Source organism: Eriocheir sinensis, chromosome 49 (assembly GCF_024679095.1).
Source record: "Eriocheir sinensis breed Jianghai 21 chromosome 49, ASM2467909v1, whole genome shotgun sequence".
Classification (NCBI taxonomy): Eukaryota; Metazoa; Arthropoda; class Malacostraca; order Decapoda; family Varunidae; genus Eriocheir; species Eriocheir sinensis.
This window is the reverse complement of record NC_066557.1, coordinates 1,700,837-1,713,230: the sequence shown is the minus strand read 5'-3', so window position 1 is coordinate 1,713,230 and position 12,394 is coordinate 1,700,837. Positions and strand designations below refer to the sequence as shown.

Sequence of the window (12,394 nt, the reverse complement as noted above, 5' to 3'; positions counted from 1 at the left end):
GTTCTACAAGGAAGTGTGCTGGGACCTATTTTATTTTGTATATACACGATTAGTTTATCCAGGATACTACAACAACATGGTGTAGGATTCAAGTTATTTGCTGATGACACCCAGTTCTACTTTTCCATCACTGATATTGAAAATACAAGTACTAAGATCAATAGTGTTATTAATTCAGTCAAGGATTGGATGCATTATAAGCAATTGAAATTAAACGATGATAAGACTGAATTCACGCTTGTGGGGAAGAAGGACACTTTATGTTATTTTGGTGACGGTAACATGACTATAAGTGGTAATAAAATTCATATTGTTGAAAGCGTTCGTGACTTGGGAGTGTTGTTGGATTCCAATTTGACACTGAAATGTCAGATAAATAATGTCGTAAGGATTGCCGGATATCACCTTAGAAATATTGCTTTTATCAAGAAATACCTGGATGAAGATTCTATCAACAAATTGTTGACTAACAATATCATATCAAGAGTGGATTATTGCAACTCAATCTACTATAACCTGCCAAAGCTCCAATTAGGGAAATTACAAATGGTCTTAAATAGAGCAGCGAGATTAATCAAAGGAATTCCACCACGAGAGAGAATTACTCCTGATAGAGCTCCACTGGTTGCCAATAAAAGCAAGGATAGTATTTAAGTTATGTGTTTTGACACACTAAACTTTGATTACTGGCCGTCCACCGTATTTGAGAGAATTATTACACGAAATACAGCCAGGTGAAGGCATTAACACTCGCCGAGCCACTTCTGGAATCACACTTCATGAACCACAGTACTCTTCAAATGTTGGATTGCGTGCTTTCAGTTCTGCCGCCTCAAGACTGTACAATAAGTTCCCTCCTGACATTAGAAGAACAAAGGATCTCTCCAAATTTAAGAAAGAACTAAAAACTTTTATGTTCTCTGACTGCTATGACATGGAAACATTGACAATTAACATGGCATATAAGTTTTGATCAATATTGAAAATTTAATGAAGTAAAATATGTGGGTCCTGCAGAGAGCTTCGGTGGAAGTAGGACCAGATAAATAAGAAACACAAGTAACAAGTAACAAGTAGAGGGACGTCTAGTCGTGTTGGAGTCTGGGTGGAAGAATGCTGCGGGAAGCGGCAAGACCCACAAGGCTCAGCGCCCCGGCCGCGGTCAAGATGCCAGCTCTCGCCACACTGACATCTCGTTTTTTTTCTGCATAACACTTATACTAAACGCCCTAACGGCTATGGATTATTATTTATTAATAACCTAACACATGCACTACGTAATAGTGGGTCATGCATCCCACACATAGCTCAGCTTTGGCAGTAATAACGAATATGATTTGAAATAGCGCTCTGCTCCCGCCTTCTAGTGATGCATCTTCCCGCTCTCTCAATCAAAATGGCGGGGACTCCCGCGGTTTTTTCCACGGTCTATTTCTTGAATAATGAAATCATGACAGCGGGGGAAGTGGATAACAGCTATGAGGAGGGAGAACTGGCGGCCGTCTGCTTCATCTCGACTCTGCAGTGCTCATTTTGTCAAAGATATATTACAGGCAAGACTTATCAGATTATTACATGAGGTAACACTCATTTAGGTATTGTCCCGGGTCCCCTAGCTTATTGTGTGGCGGGGGATTACTCTGGAACGGGATTTACATGAGCTGGCGGAGGTAAACAAGCTGGCGGAGGTAAACACGCATGTCGGCGCTCAAGCAGGGGAAGAAAATAGGAAAGGAAACTCAGTGGAGGCAAAGTGCACAGAGGGACAGAGCTCAGTGCTGGGTGGAGTATATAAGTGTACGCAGGGAAGTGACCAAGAGTGCGTAGTGTAAGGTGACTTGCCGTCACCTGCCCTCACCTGTCGTCACTTGCCCTCTCCTGTTTGCCTGCCTGTGCTGCCTACCTGGGCATCACTGGTCAGCAACAGGAGATCGGCCAGGCAGAGGGACAGCCAGTCAACCGACCAGCCAGACAGTCAGCCAACCAACCAATCAGACAGTCAACCAGCCAGCCAACCAATCAGCCAGTCAGTCAACCACCCAGTCAGTCATCCAATCAACCAGTCAGCCATCCAGTCGGTCTGTTAGACAGACAGTCAGCTTACCAATCAGCCAGCCAATTAACCCACCAGGCAACCAGTCAACCCACCAGTCAACCAGACAGCCAGCCAGCTAGACAGCCAGTTTACCAGTCTCCTCCTCCAAAAGCACTGATTTGTTCGATGTATCTTAGCTTCGCAGCATTCTCAAGCGATCTCGCGTAATCACTTAACACAAATGATGCTGAAGGTCCTGCCATTTGCCCGCGGGTAGTGACTTGGGGATGGGGCACACGTGGTCCGTCTGCTCACTCTGCTGGGGAGGTGACCACCAGCGGGTCTGCAGACGACGCACAAGGTGCAGACGACGCTATTTCGTGACGTCACTGCAAAACCTCTATACTCGTAAGAACATAAGGGGCCATATTCTTAAACATTTCGGGGTAAAGATTCGTTTTAGGTCCCTGCCAGTATCTCATAATCTACTTATTGAAACATCACTATCTCTTCATATATCTTTTCTACAAACCTTCAACAGTCATGGAAACACTCTGAAAATCCAATTCAAGGACTTTTTTTTTTACTCTTGAAAATAGGGGATAATGGTGCGGAGCTTCTATGACCCCGCAGCCTACACTACCTCACCCGCCACGTTGGGTTTCTCCTCCTCCTCCTCCTCCTCCTCCTCCTCCTTTTCCTCCCTCTCGCTAGCTCCCCTTTCTTGACCTCTACCTCGTCGTCTTTTTCCTTAGCTGTTTTATCATCCTCCTCCTCCTCACGCGTGGGTCAGTGAAATGGGTATGCCTGGGAAAGGTTCACTGAGGTAACCTGCGTGTCACAATCGGTCCTGTGTCGCCGGCTGAGGGGTTCTGCTGTTACCTGGGCGGGGTCACGGGCCATGGGGACGGAGGAGCGCGCCGGGGTAATGCGTAGGTTATCGTGTGACCTCCCCCCCCCTTCACCCCTCTTCCCACCATCATCTTTGCCTTATACAGTGTTGCGTCCTGGTGTTTTTTCTTGTGAGTGTTTGATATATTGTTTTAAATGAGGGTTTGATAGTTTTATGCGTGTGTGTGTGTGGGGGGGGGGGGGGGAGTTAGTGGTTGAATGTAGGGAAGTGAGCCAGTCATGTATTAGCACAGGTATGAAGGGGTATACAATAAGGTTAGGTTAGGAAGGTTAGGTGTGGGTTTTATGGTTGAGGGAAGATTGTGTGCTGATAGCGGAGACAGTAACAGGAGGAGGCAGGCAGATGTAGTAGAAGTCACCCAACCAGCCAGGTATTAGTACAGGTGTGAATGGGGGTATACAGGAAAGTTAGGTTAGGTTAGGTGTGGGTTTTATGGGGGAGGGAAGATTTGAGCTTATAGCGGAGAGAGTAACAAGAGGGGAGGCAGGCAGAGGTAGAAGGAGTCACCCAACCAGCCAGGTATTAGCACAGGTGTGAATGGAGTATACAGGAAGGTTAGGTTAGGTTAGGTGTGGGTTTTATGGGGGAGCGTAGATTGTGTGCTGATAGAGGAGACAGTAGCAGGAGGGGAGGCAGGCAGAGGTAGAAGGAGTCACCCAACAGTCAGGTATTAGCACAGGTGTGAATGGGGTTTAAGGGCCATATTCTTAAACGTAAAAGAACATAAGAACGTAAGGAGTCTGCAAGAGGCCGGTTGGTCTATACAAGGCAGCTCCTGTAAGGCTAATCCCACCTTACCTCACTATCCATGTTAGATCGTTAAGTGGTTTGTTAGTTTGTTCGTTAATGGGTAGTCAAACAGCTGTATTACCGTTAGTTAGGTAGGTTAGTTAAATAGATATTTTGATAGCTAGTTAAGCAGTTAGAGTCAGTTAGTTAATTTTACTATATTCTGTATTTATTTATTTATTTGTTTATATTATTTTGTTTATTTATTTTTATTTTATTTTGTTATTTTGTTTTTTCTTTTTCCTTTTTTCTTTTCTTTTTTTCTATTTGTTTTCTTTTTCTTTTCTTTTTCTTTCTTTTTTCCTTTGTGTTTTCTTGCTGTTGGTTTTCTTTTTTTATGTTCTTTTTTGGTGTTCTTTTTTCCTATCATCCTTTTGTTGATGTTCGTTGGTCTGGGTGAGCCGCTTTCCTCCCAGAAGAGACCCACCCATAATTTTGGAGATGTTGTTAGGGCCGAAAGGTGGATGATGTTTGTTTTATTTTATTTTCTTGATGTCGTGTTTTTCGTTCTTTTTATTGCTTTTGTTTTCCTTTTCGATGTTTTCCTGTTCTTTTTCTTTTTACCTTTTGATGCTTTTTGTTGTTATTTTTTTCCTATCATCCTTTTGTTGATGTTCCTTGGTCTGGATGAGCCGCTTTCCTCCCAGAAGAGACCCATCCATAATTTTGGTGATATTGTTTGGGGCCGAAAGGTGGGTGATGTTTCTTTGTATTTCTCTTTTCTTGATGTTAGTTTATTTCTGTTGCTTTTCTTTTTCGATGTTTTTTCTGTTCTTTTTCCATATTTTTTTGGTGTTCTTTTCTATATCATCCCTTGTTGATGTTCTTTGGTCTGGGTGAGCCGCTTTCTCCCCAGAAGAGACCCACCCATAATTTTGGTGATGTTAGTCAGGGCCGGAAGGTGGATGATGTTTGTTATATTTTTCTTTCCTTGAAGCGTTTTTCTTTATGTTTTTTGATTTCATTTATTCATATCATCCTTTTGTTGATGTTCTTTGGTATGGATGAGCCGCTTTCTCCCCAGAAGAAACCCACCCATAATTTTGGCGATGCTAGGGCCTAAAGGTGGATGATCTTTTTGTTTCTTTTCTTGATGTTTCGTTTCTGTATTTTCCATTTTTCTGGTGTTCTTTTTTATTTTCCTTTTCTTTGGTGTTCCCATCGCGTGGATTGTCTACGACAGTATAACGAGCACCACAAGCCCGGGTTTATTTAGAGTTTGCTCTCCTAGGCAGATTGCCTACCACGGCTGACGACCTCCACCTGCCCGGGTTTATTGTTCGGAGTTTGCTCTCCTAGGCAGATTACCTACCACGGCTATAGAACTCCACCTGCCCGGGTTTGTTTAGAGTTTGCTCTCCTAGGTGAATTGCCTATCACGGCTAACGACCTCCACCTGCCCGGATTTATTGTTCGAAGTTTGCTCTCCTAGGAAGATTGCCTACCACGGCTGACGAGCTCCACCTGCCCGGGTTTCTTGTTCGGAGTTTGCTCTCCTAGGTGTATTACCTATGACGGCTCACGAACCCAACCTGCCCGGGTTTGTTGTTCGGAGTTTGCTCTCCTAGGTGTATTGCCTATGACGGCTCACGAACCCAACCTGCCCGGGTTTGTTGTTCGGAGTTTGCTCTCCTAGGTGTATTGCCTATGATGGCTCACGAACCCAACCTGCCCGGGTTTGTTGTTCGGAGTTTGCTCTCCTAGGTGAATTGCCTACCACGGCTAACGACCTCCACCTGCCCGGGTTTGTTGTTCGGAGTTTGCTCTCCTAGGTGAATTGCCTTCCACGGCTAACGAGCCTCACCTGCCCGGGTTTGTTTAGAGTTTGCTCTCCTAGGTGAACTACCTCCCACGGGTAACGAGCTCCACCTGCCCGGGTTTGTTTAGAGTTTGCTCTCCTAGGTGAATTGCCTCCCACGGCTAACGAGCCTCACCTGCCCGGGTTTGTTTAGAGTTTGCTCTCCTAGGTGAATTGCCTCCCACGGCTAACGACCTCCACCTGCCCGGGTTTGTTTAGAGTTTGCTCTCCTAGGTGAATTGCCCCCACGGCTAACGACCTCCACCTGCCCGGGTTTGTTTAGAGTTTGCTCTCCTAGGTGAATTGCCTACCACGGCTAACGACCTCCACCTGCCCGGGTTTGTTTAGAGTTTGCTCTCCTAGGTGAATTGCCTACCACGGCTAACGACCTCCACCTGCCCGGGTTTGTTTAGAGTTTGCTCTCCTAGGTGAATTACCTACCACGGCTAACGACCTCCACCTGCCCGGGTTTATTGTTCTGAGTTTGCTCTCCTAGGTGAATTGCCTCCCACGGCTAACGACCTCCACCTGCCCGGGTTTGTTTAGAGTTTGCTCTCCTAGGTGAATTGCCTCCCACGGCTAACGACCTCCACCTGCCCGGGTTTATTGTTCGGAGTTTGCTCTCCTAGGTGAATTGCCTCCTACGGCTAACGACCTCCACCTGCCCGGGTTTGTATAGAGTTTGCTCTCCTAGGTGAATTGCCTCCCACGGCTAACGACCTCCACCTGCTCGGGTTTGTATAGAGTTTGCTCTCCTAGGTGAATTGCCTCCCACGGCTAACGACCTCCACCTGCCCGGGTTTGTATAGAGTTTGCTTTCCTAGGTGAATTGCCTACCACGGCTAACAAGCCTCACCTGCCCGGGTTTGTATAGAGTTTGCTCTCCTAGGTGAATTGCCTCCCACGGCTAACGACCTCCACCTGCCCGGGTTTGTATAGAGTTTGCTCTCCTAGGTGAATTGCCTCCCACGGCTAACGAGCCTCACCTGCCCGGGTTTGTATAGAGTTTGCTCTCCTAGGCAGATTGCCTACCACGGCTAACGAGCTCCACCTGCCCGGGTTTGTAGCCGGAAGATCTCCGGCACCTCCGTCGGGGCCCCGAGGGACGCCGAGAAGCCCTGCCTGGAGCCCTCCAGTCCTGCCATGCTCGCCAGGGAGACCTTGGGCTCGCTGGCGCTCCACACCCCCGCCGAGGCGAGGATGCAAGAACTCGCTTCTTAAAACTACCAGACTGGATTATAAAATTTATCATAATTACTGTGAAGACGCCGGTCACCGCGTTCATCGGTTTAGGGATGGAAGACCGACGGGTCTGGGAAACGCGCACAAGCATCCAAAGGAATCCTCGCGACGGCTTGCGACGCAGCATCCGTTTCCCTTTTCTTTCTCATTCCAACTTTTCTTTTTTATTGTATTTTCCTTCTCTGATTGATTGATGGATTGATTTTACTTGGTAGGAATCTGTTCACCAATTAACATCATTCAGGTGTACATTGCACCCACACACCTGCCGAGAGAAAACACCAGTGAGAGTGCTGACGCTCACGAGGACGGCCCGCTAGTTTCCTAACATTCGCATCGGGGCCCACTTCTCTTAGTCGTCTGTCTCTTTATTTTTCTCTTCTCTATTTCATTCTATTTCTCCCTTTCTTTCATCCTTGCTCTCCATCTATGAATTTTCTCTCTCTCTCTCTCTCTCTCTCTCTCTCTCTCTCTCTCTCTCTCTCTCTCTCTCTCTCTCTCTCTCTCTCTCTCTCTCTCTCTCTCTCTCTCTCTCTCTCTCTCTCTCTCTCCACACACACACACACACACACACACACAGCTTTCGTAGGCGTTGTGGGTATTGCCAGGGGTAGTTTAATGACCCTGGTGGTAGTCTGACCTCCTATCTGTACTATGGACCTAAAAAAACACTCATGAGAATCCGACTGATCTCCTTTGACCCCTGTGGAAAAAGTTGGTATGAGAGACAGAAGCGTCTGAGAATACCGGCCTAGGAGTTGTCATGTATAAGTCGAGTGTCCTCTTGTTGGGTTAAGGATATGCACTGTTAATTATTTATTCATTTATTGGCATCACAGGAGGCGGCTCAAAGACAAAACAAAACATACTCACTAAAAAAAACACCAGCCACTTCTCCCACAATCAGAAAACACTCACCATCATGTGTTTTTTTCTTTTTTTTTGTCTCTCTCTCCCATTTATATATTTATTTTCGCATCATAGCAGGCAAACATTAACACACAGCACACACACAAAAAACGATAACCACTTCTCCCACCATCAGAAAACAGTCACCATAATATGCTTTTTCCTTTTTTTTCTCTCCCATTTATCTAATTATTTTCCCATCGCAGGAGGCAGCTCAAGGGTAAAACAATAACACCCCCCAAAAAACTAAACCACTTCTCCCACAATCAGAAAGCAGTCACCATTATGTGCTTTTCTCCTTTTTTTCGCTCCCATTTATCTGTTTATTTTCTCATCATAGGAAGCAGCTCAAAGGTAAAACAAAACACACAAAAAAGTCTGTCAACCACTTCTCCTCCCACAAACACACGAAAAAAATAGCTGCCATCAAGTGCTTTTTCTCTTTTTTTCTTTTCTTTCATTGATTCATTGATTTTTCACATCATAGGAGTTTCATTTGATGTTGATGAAAGTTCAGCATGCAGCTTTTTTGAATTTATATTGCCATTGTGCGGAACTTATTCTATGAGTATGTCGGAAAAAATGACTGAAAGGGTAAATGTTATGAAAGAGATGGGGAAGCAAAATGGGGATCGATCCTTATGAGAAGAAAGTTTTATCTACGAATTATTGGGTCTGGATTAAAGTCTTTCTTCACCTCTTCCGCTGCTTCCTCCTCTTCCTCCTTTTCTTCCTCCACTTACCCACTTCTAGGTTCTATCTGTACACCTCTATATAGTTTCTCGTGGAAATACTATAAGAATACACAGTCGTTCCACGCACAGCATGATGACGTCACACACTCATCTGACCTAAATCTAGGCTCCAGGGTTCTCATGAAAACAACAACAACTAAAAGTAAAGGGATAACTCATGTGTGACGAATATAATGCAAATAAAAGGTAGCGAAAACAAAGAACCTGATGTCAAGGGCCAGTCTTACAGTCCAGCACAGCACGCTTGTAAGCTCCCCAACCAAACACAAAACACGACGAAAATTCCTTGTATAGCTTTTTTTTTTTTTTTCTTACAGCAGAGGAGTCAGTTCAAGGGCATAAAAAAAGGTATCAAATGTGAAAAATACACTATACAAGGAATTTTCGTCGTGTTTTGTGTTTGGTTGGGGAGCTTACAAACGTGCTGTATGTTTACGAAAGCGCGTCGCCTCCTCTGGCGACGGCCGCGGCAACGCTGCAGTCGCCGCAGCCGTGAAATAGCTCGCAAAGGGTTTAGGGTCGGGGAGCATAGTTAAACTACTCCAACCGAACTTTACGACCTACTAACGGGGGGGCTGCGCCCCCCTCGACCCCCCCTTCTAACCAGGACCCCCTCCCACATGTATATGTGACTTATTTCAGCGATGAGGTATTTCTCGCAACACCGGCTGCAGCGTCGCCGCGGCCGCCGCCAGAGGAGGCGACGCGCTTTCGTAAACATTATCCCCTATTTTCAGGAGTAAAAAAAGAGTCCTTGAATTGGATTTTCAAAGCGTTTCCATGACTATTGAAGGTTTGTAGAAAAGATATATGAAGAGATACTGATGTTTCATAAAGTAGGTAATGAGATACTGGCACGGACCTAAAACGAATCTTAACCCATTTCGGCGCCCGAGCTCACATATTTGACACGGTTTTCGTATGAGTTTTCGGTATTTCCAGGAGTATTTTAATGGTCGTAGTAGTAGTTTGATTCTTCTTCTGTACCATGAACCTAAAAACACTCTTATGAGAACCCAATTGATCCCCTTTTTGGCCTTTGGAAATAGTTGGTGTGAGAGGCGGAAGTGTCTGCCAATACTAACCAAGGAGTCTGCAAGAGGCCTATACAAGGCAGCTCCTGTGAACCTGACCCCACCTAACGTCACTATTCAATCTGATCTTCATAATCTTCACCCATTACTAGTCCACTGCAGCATAGAGGCCTTTCCCAACGTCCTCCACCTCTCCTAACCCCACCTAACCCTAGCTAACCCCACTCTGACCTTCATAATCTTGTCATTACTAGTCCACTGCAGCATAGAGGCCTTTCCCAACGTCCTCCACCTCTCCTAACCCCACCTAACCCTAGCTAACCCCACTCTGACCTTCATAATCTTCAGTCATTACTAGTCCACTGCAGCATGGTGGCCTTTCCCAACATCATCCACCCCTCTCTGTTTGATATATTACTCCATCGTGCTTTGGCAAATACTCTTAACTTAATATAATCATCTTCAGGCATTGCTAGTCTACTGCAGAACAAAGGCCTTTCCCAACGTCCTCCACCTTTCTCTGATAATATATTCCATCGTGGTTTGGCAAATACTCAAACTTAATCTAATCTTCATCTTAAGGCCTTGCTAGTCCAATACAAAACAAAAGCCTTTCCCAACGTCCTCCACCTTTCTATGTTAGGTGTTAGACTTCTTCATCCTGCTCTGGCAAATGCTCTAACTTTAGGGATTGACACCGTAAACTTCATATCGTCATTCTATGGCAGAACAGAGGTCTTTCTCAATGGTCCATCTCTATTCCTTCACCTTTCTCTGTTTGATGTTAGATTACGCCATCCTGCTCCGGCAAATGATCTAATGTAATCTCTCCACCTGCTCGCCCTCTGCCCGCCCTGACTTGTACATGTTCTGGGTCGTCACTGTTGCGTTGGCTGTCCTCCTGATGTCAGTTCTCCGCGTGCTGTGTCCCGCCGAGTCCATTTCTCGTTCTTGTTTGTTGTTAGATTATCTTTATTTTTTGTTTGTTACCCAATCCATGATGCTCTCTCTGTCTGTCTGTCTGTCTGTCCGTCTCTCTCTCTCTCTCTCTCTCTCTCTCTCTCTCTCTCTCTCTCTCTCTCTCTCTCTCTCTCTCTCTCTCTCTCTCTCTCTCTCTCCCTCCCCCCCCACCATCCTTCTGCCCATACATACTAGCATAAATATAATCACATATACATACACATATATACATTCACTTGCACACAAACAAATATATTCTCCCAGTAGTTCCTCGCAGACATGTCCATTAGAAATTCAGTCGCCGTAAGGACAACAAGGAAGCGCTTAATCTACTCTCTCAATAAGGTGAACGGCCTCGAGCTCTTGTCGTCCCAGCGGCAGTGGTGAGCTCGTCCCGCACTGGGCTGGCGTGGCGGCGAGGGCGGGTCTAAAGGCTTTGGTCGGGCACGCGTCTTTGGCCCACATTCTCAGACATTTGATATTGCTTTTGCAGAGGTTGTGTTTGTATTTCCATGAATAGTCTTATGAGCCTAGTTATAGTTTGACAAAGCTTCTGCACCGGGGATGTGAGGAAATTGTGTTTGCTCATGGTTTTAGTAAGTTTAAAACATGAAAAGCCTTCCAAATGATGAACAAGTGAAGTCGTATAAAAGAAACTGTATTATATAACATTAGTTTAAGTCATTTTTAAACATAAGAGACCTTCCAAATGTGAATGCAAATGAGGTATAAAGTTGTGTTTCTTCCATTGTTTTAGTCATGGACTTCCAAATGATTAACAAATGAAGTCGTATTAAAGAAGCTGTGTTTTTTCCATCTCTGTAGTCATTTTTAAGCTTGAATGGCCTTTGAAATGGACCTAAAACCAACGAGTAAGTCAAGTAATTGGAGAGGGAAGGAAGGAAAAAGAAAAGTAAAGTTTCAAGGCCTTCAAAATGATTTACTATAGAAGTCAAGTGAATGAAGCGGTGCTGTTCTTCATTGTTTCAGTCATTTATAAGCATGATAGACTTTACAAATAGACTTCACACTAACCAGTAAGTCAACGGGAAAGAAAAGAAGGAAAGTAAGCTCAGTGCCCCACCAACAACATCCTTTTCGTGTTGGTGAGGGGCGGGGCGCGTCACACCAACAGCCTCAAGTATGCCATGAGGGCGGCGGAGGGGAGGCAGGGCGAGGCAGGGGAAGGGGAGAGGAGCAACCATATGTGTGTGTGTGTGTGTGTGTGTGTGTGTGTGTGTGTGTGTGTGTGCTGGGTCTGTCACTGTTTACCCACCCATATAATAGCGTACGGTCTTTTGGGGGGCAGTGACCACCAACGTGTGTAGGGGGGGGGGGGGCGCCTACGCTATTTCCTGGGGGGTTAGAAAACGGTTAGTCAGAATGTGTCACTAACAAACTAGCTAACTAAAACTAACACCACACACTTTTCAACTTCATATTTCTCTTTGTTCTCAAGGGAAAGGATGGAAAAGAAGGAACGGGAAGGAGGGAAGGGAAGGGAAGAGAATAGAAAGAGACGGGGAAGGAGGAAAAGATGTGACGGGTAAGGAGGGAAGGAAAGGGAAGGAATGAGGGAAAGAAAGGGGGAGGGAGGGGAAGGAGAAGGGAAGGGATGTGTGTGTTGCGGGGTAGTTTAGGTTCTTTGATGGCGGGTTAGAAAAAAAGTTCGTCAAAATTTGCCAGTATCTAACCAACAAACTATCTTACTGACCGAAACTGACCTCTGACTGAAGTTGACCTCTCTTTTGGCCACTCTTCTGAACTCTTTTTTGTTATATATTATAAGGGCAGTGTTTAGCGGGCTTTTTTCATTATTATTATTCATTCTTTTGCCCTTGAGCTGCTTCCTTTACTGTAAAAAAATAACACTTTCACTTCTTCAAACCTCATATTGCTCTTTGTTTTCACTTTCACCCGTCGATATGTGTGTGGGTGTGTGGGACGTTTAATTTCTTT

At 45.2% G+C, this 12,394-nt stretch overlaps 1 long non-coding RNA gene across 1 annotated transcript; it reads right to left on the bottom strand.

Annotated features, from left to right (window-relative positions):
• Nucleotides 1-4,007: 4,007 nt before the first annotated feature.
• Nucleotides 4,008-5,251, bottom strand: LOC126981651 (uncharacterized). The gene is made up of 2 exons (XR_007734007.1): nucleotides 5,069-5,251; nucleotides 4,008-5,000 (listed from the first exon to the last, which is right to left on the bottom strand). It is a non-coding gene; the product is annotated as an uncharacterized LOC126981651 (long non-coding RNA).
• Between the last annotated feature and the right edge of the window lie 7,143 nt (nucleotides 5,252-12,394).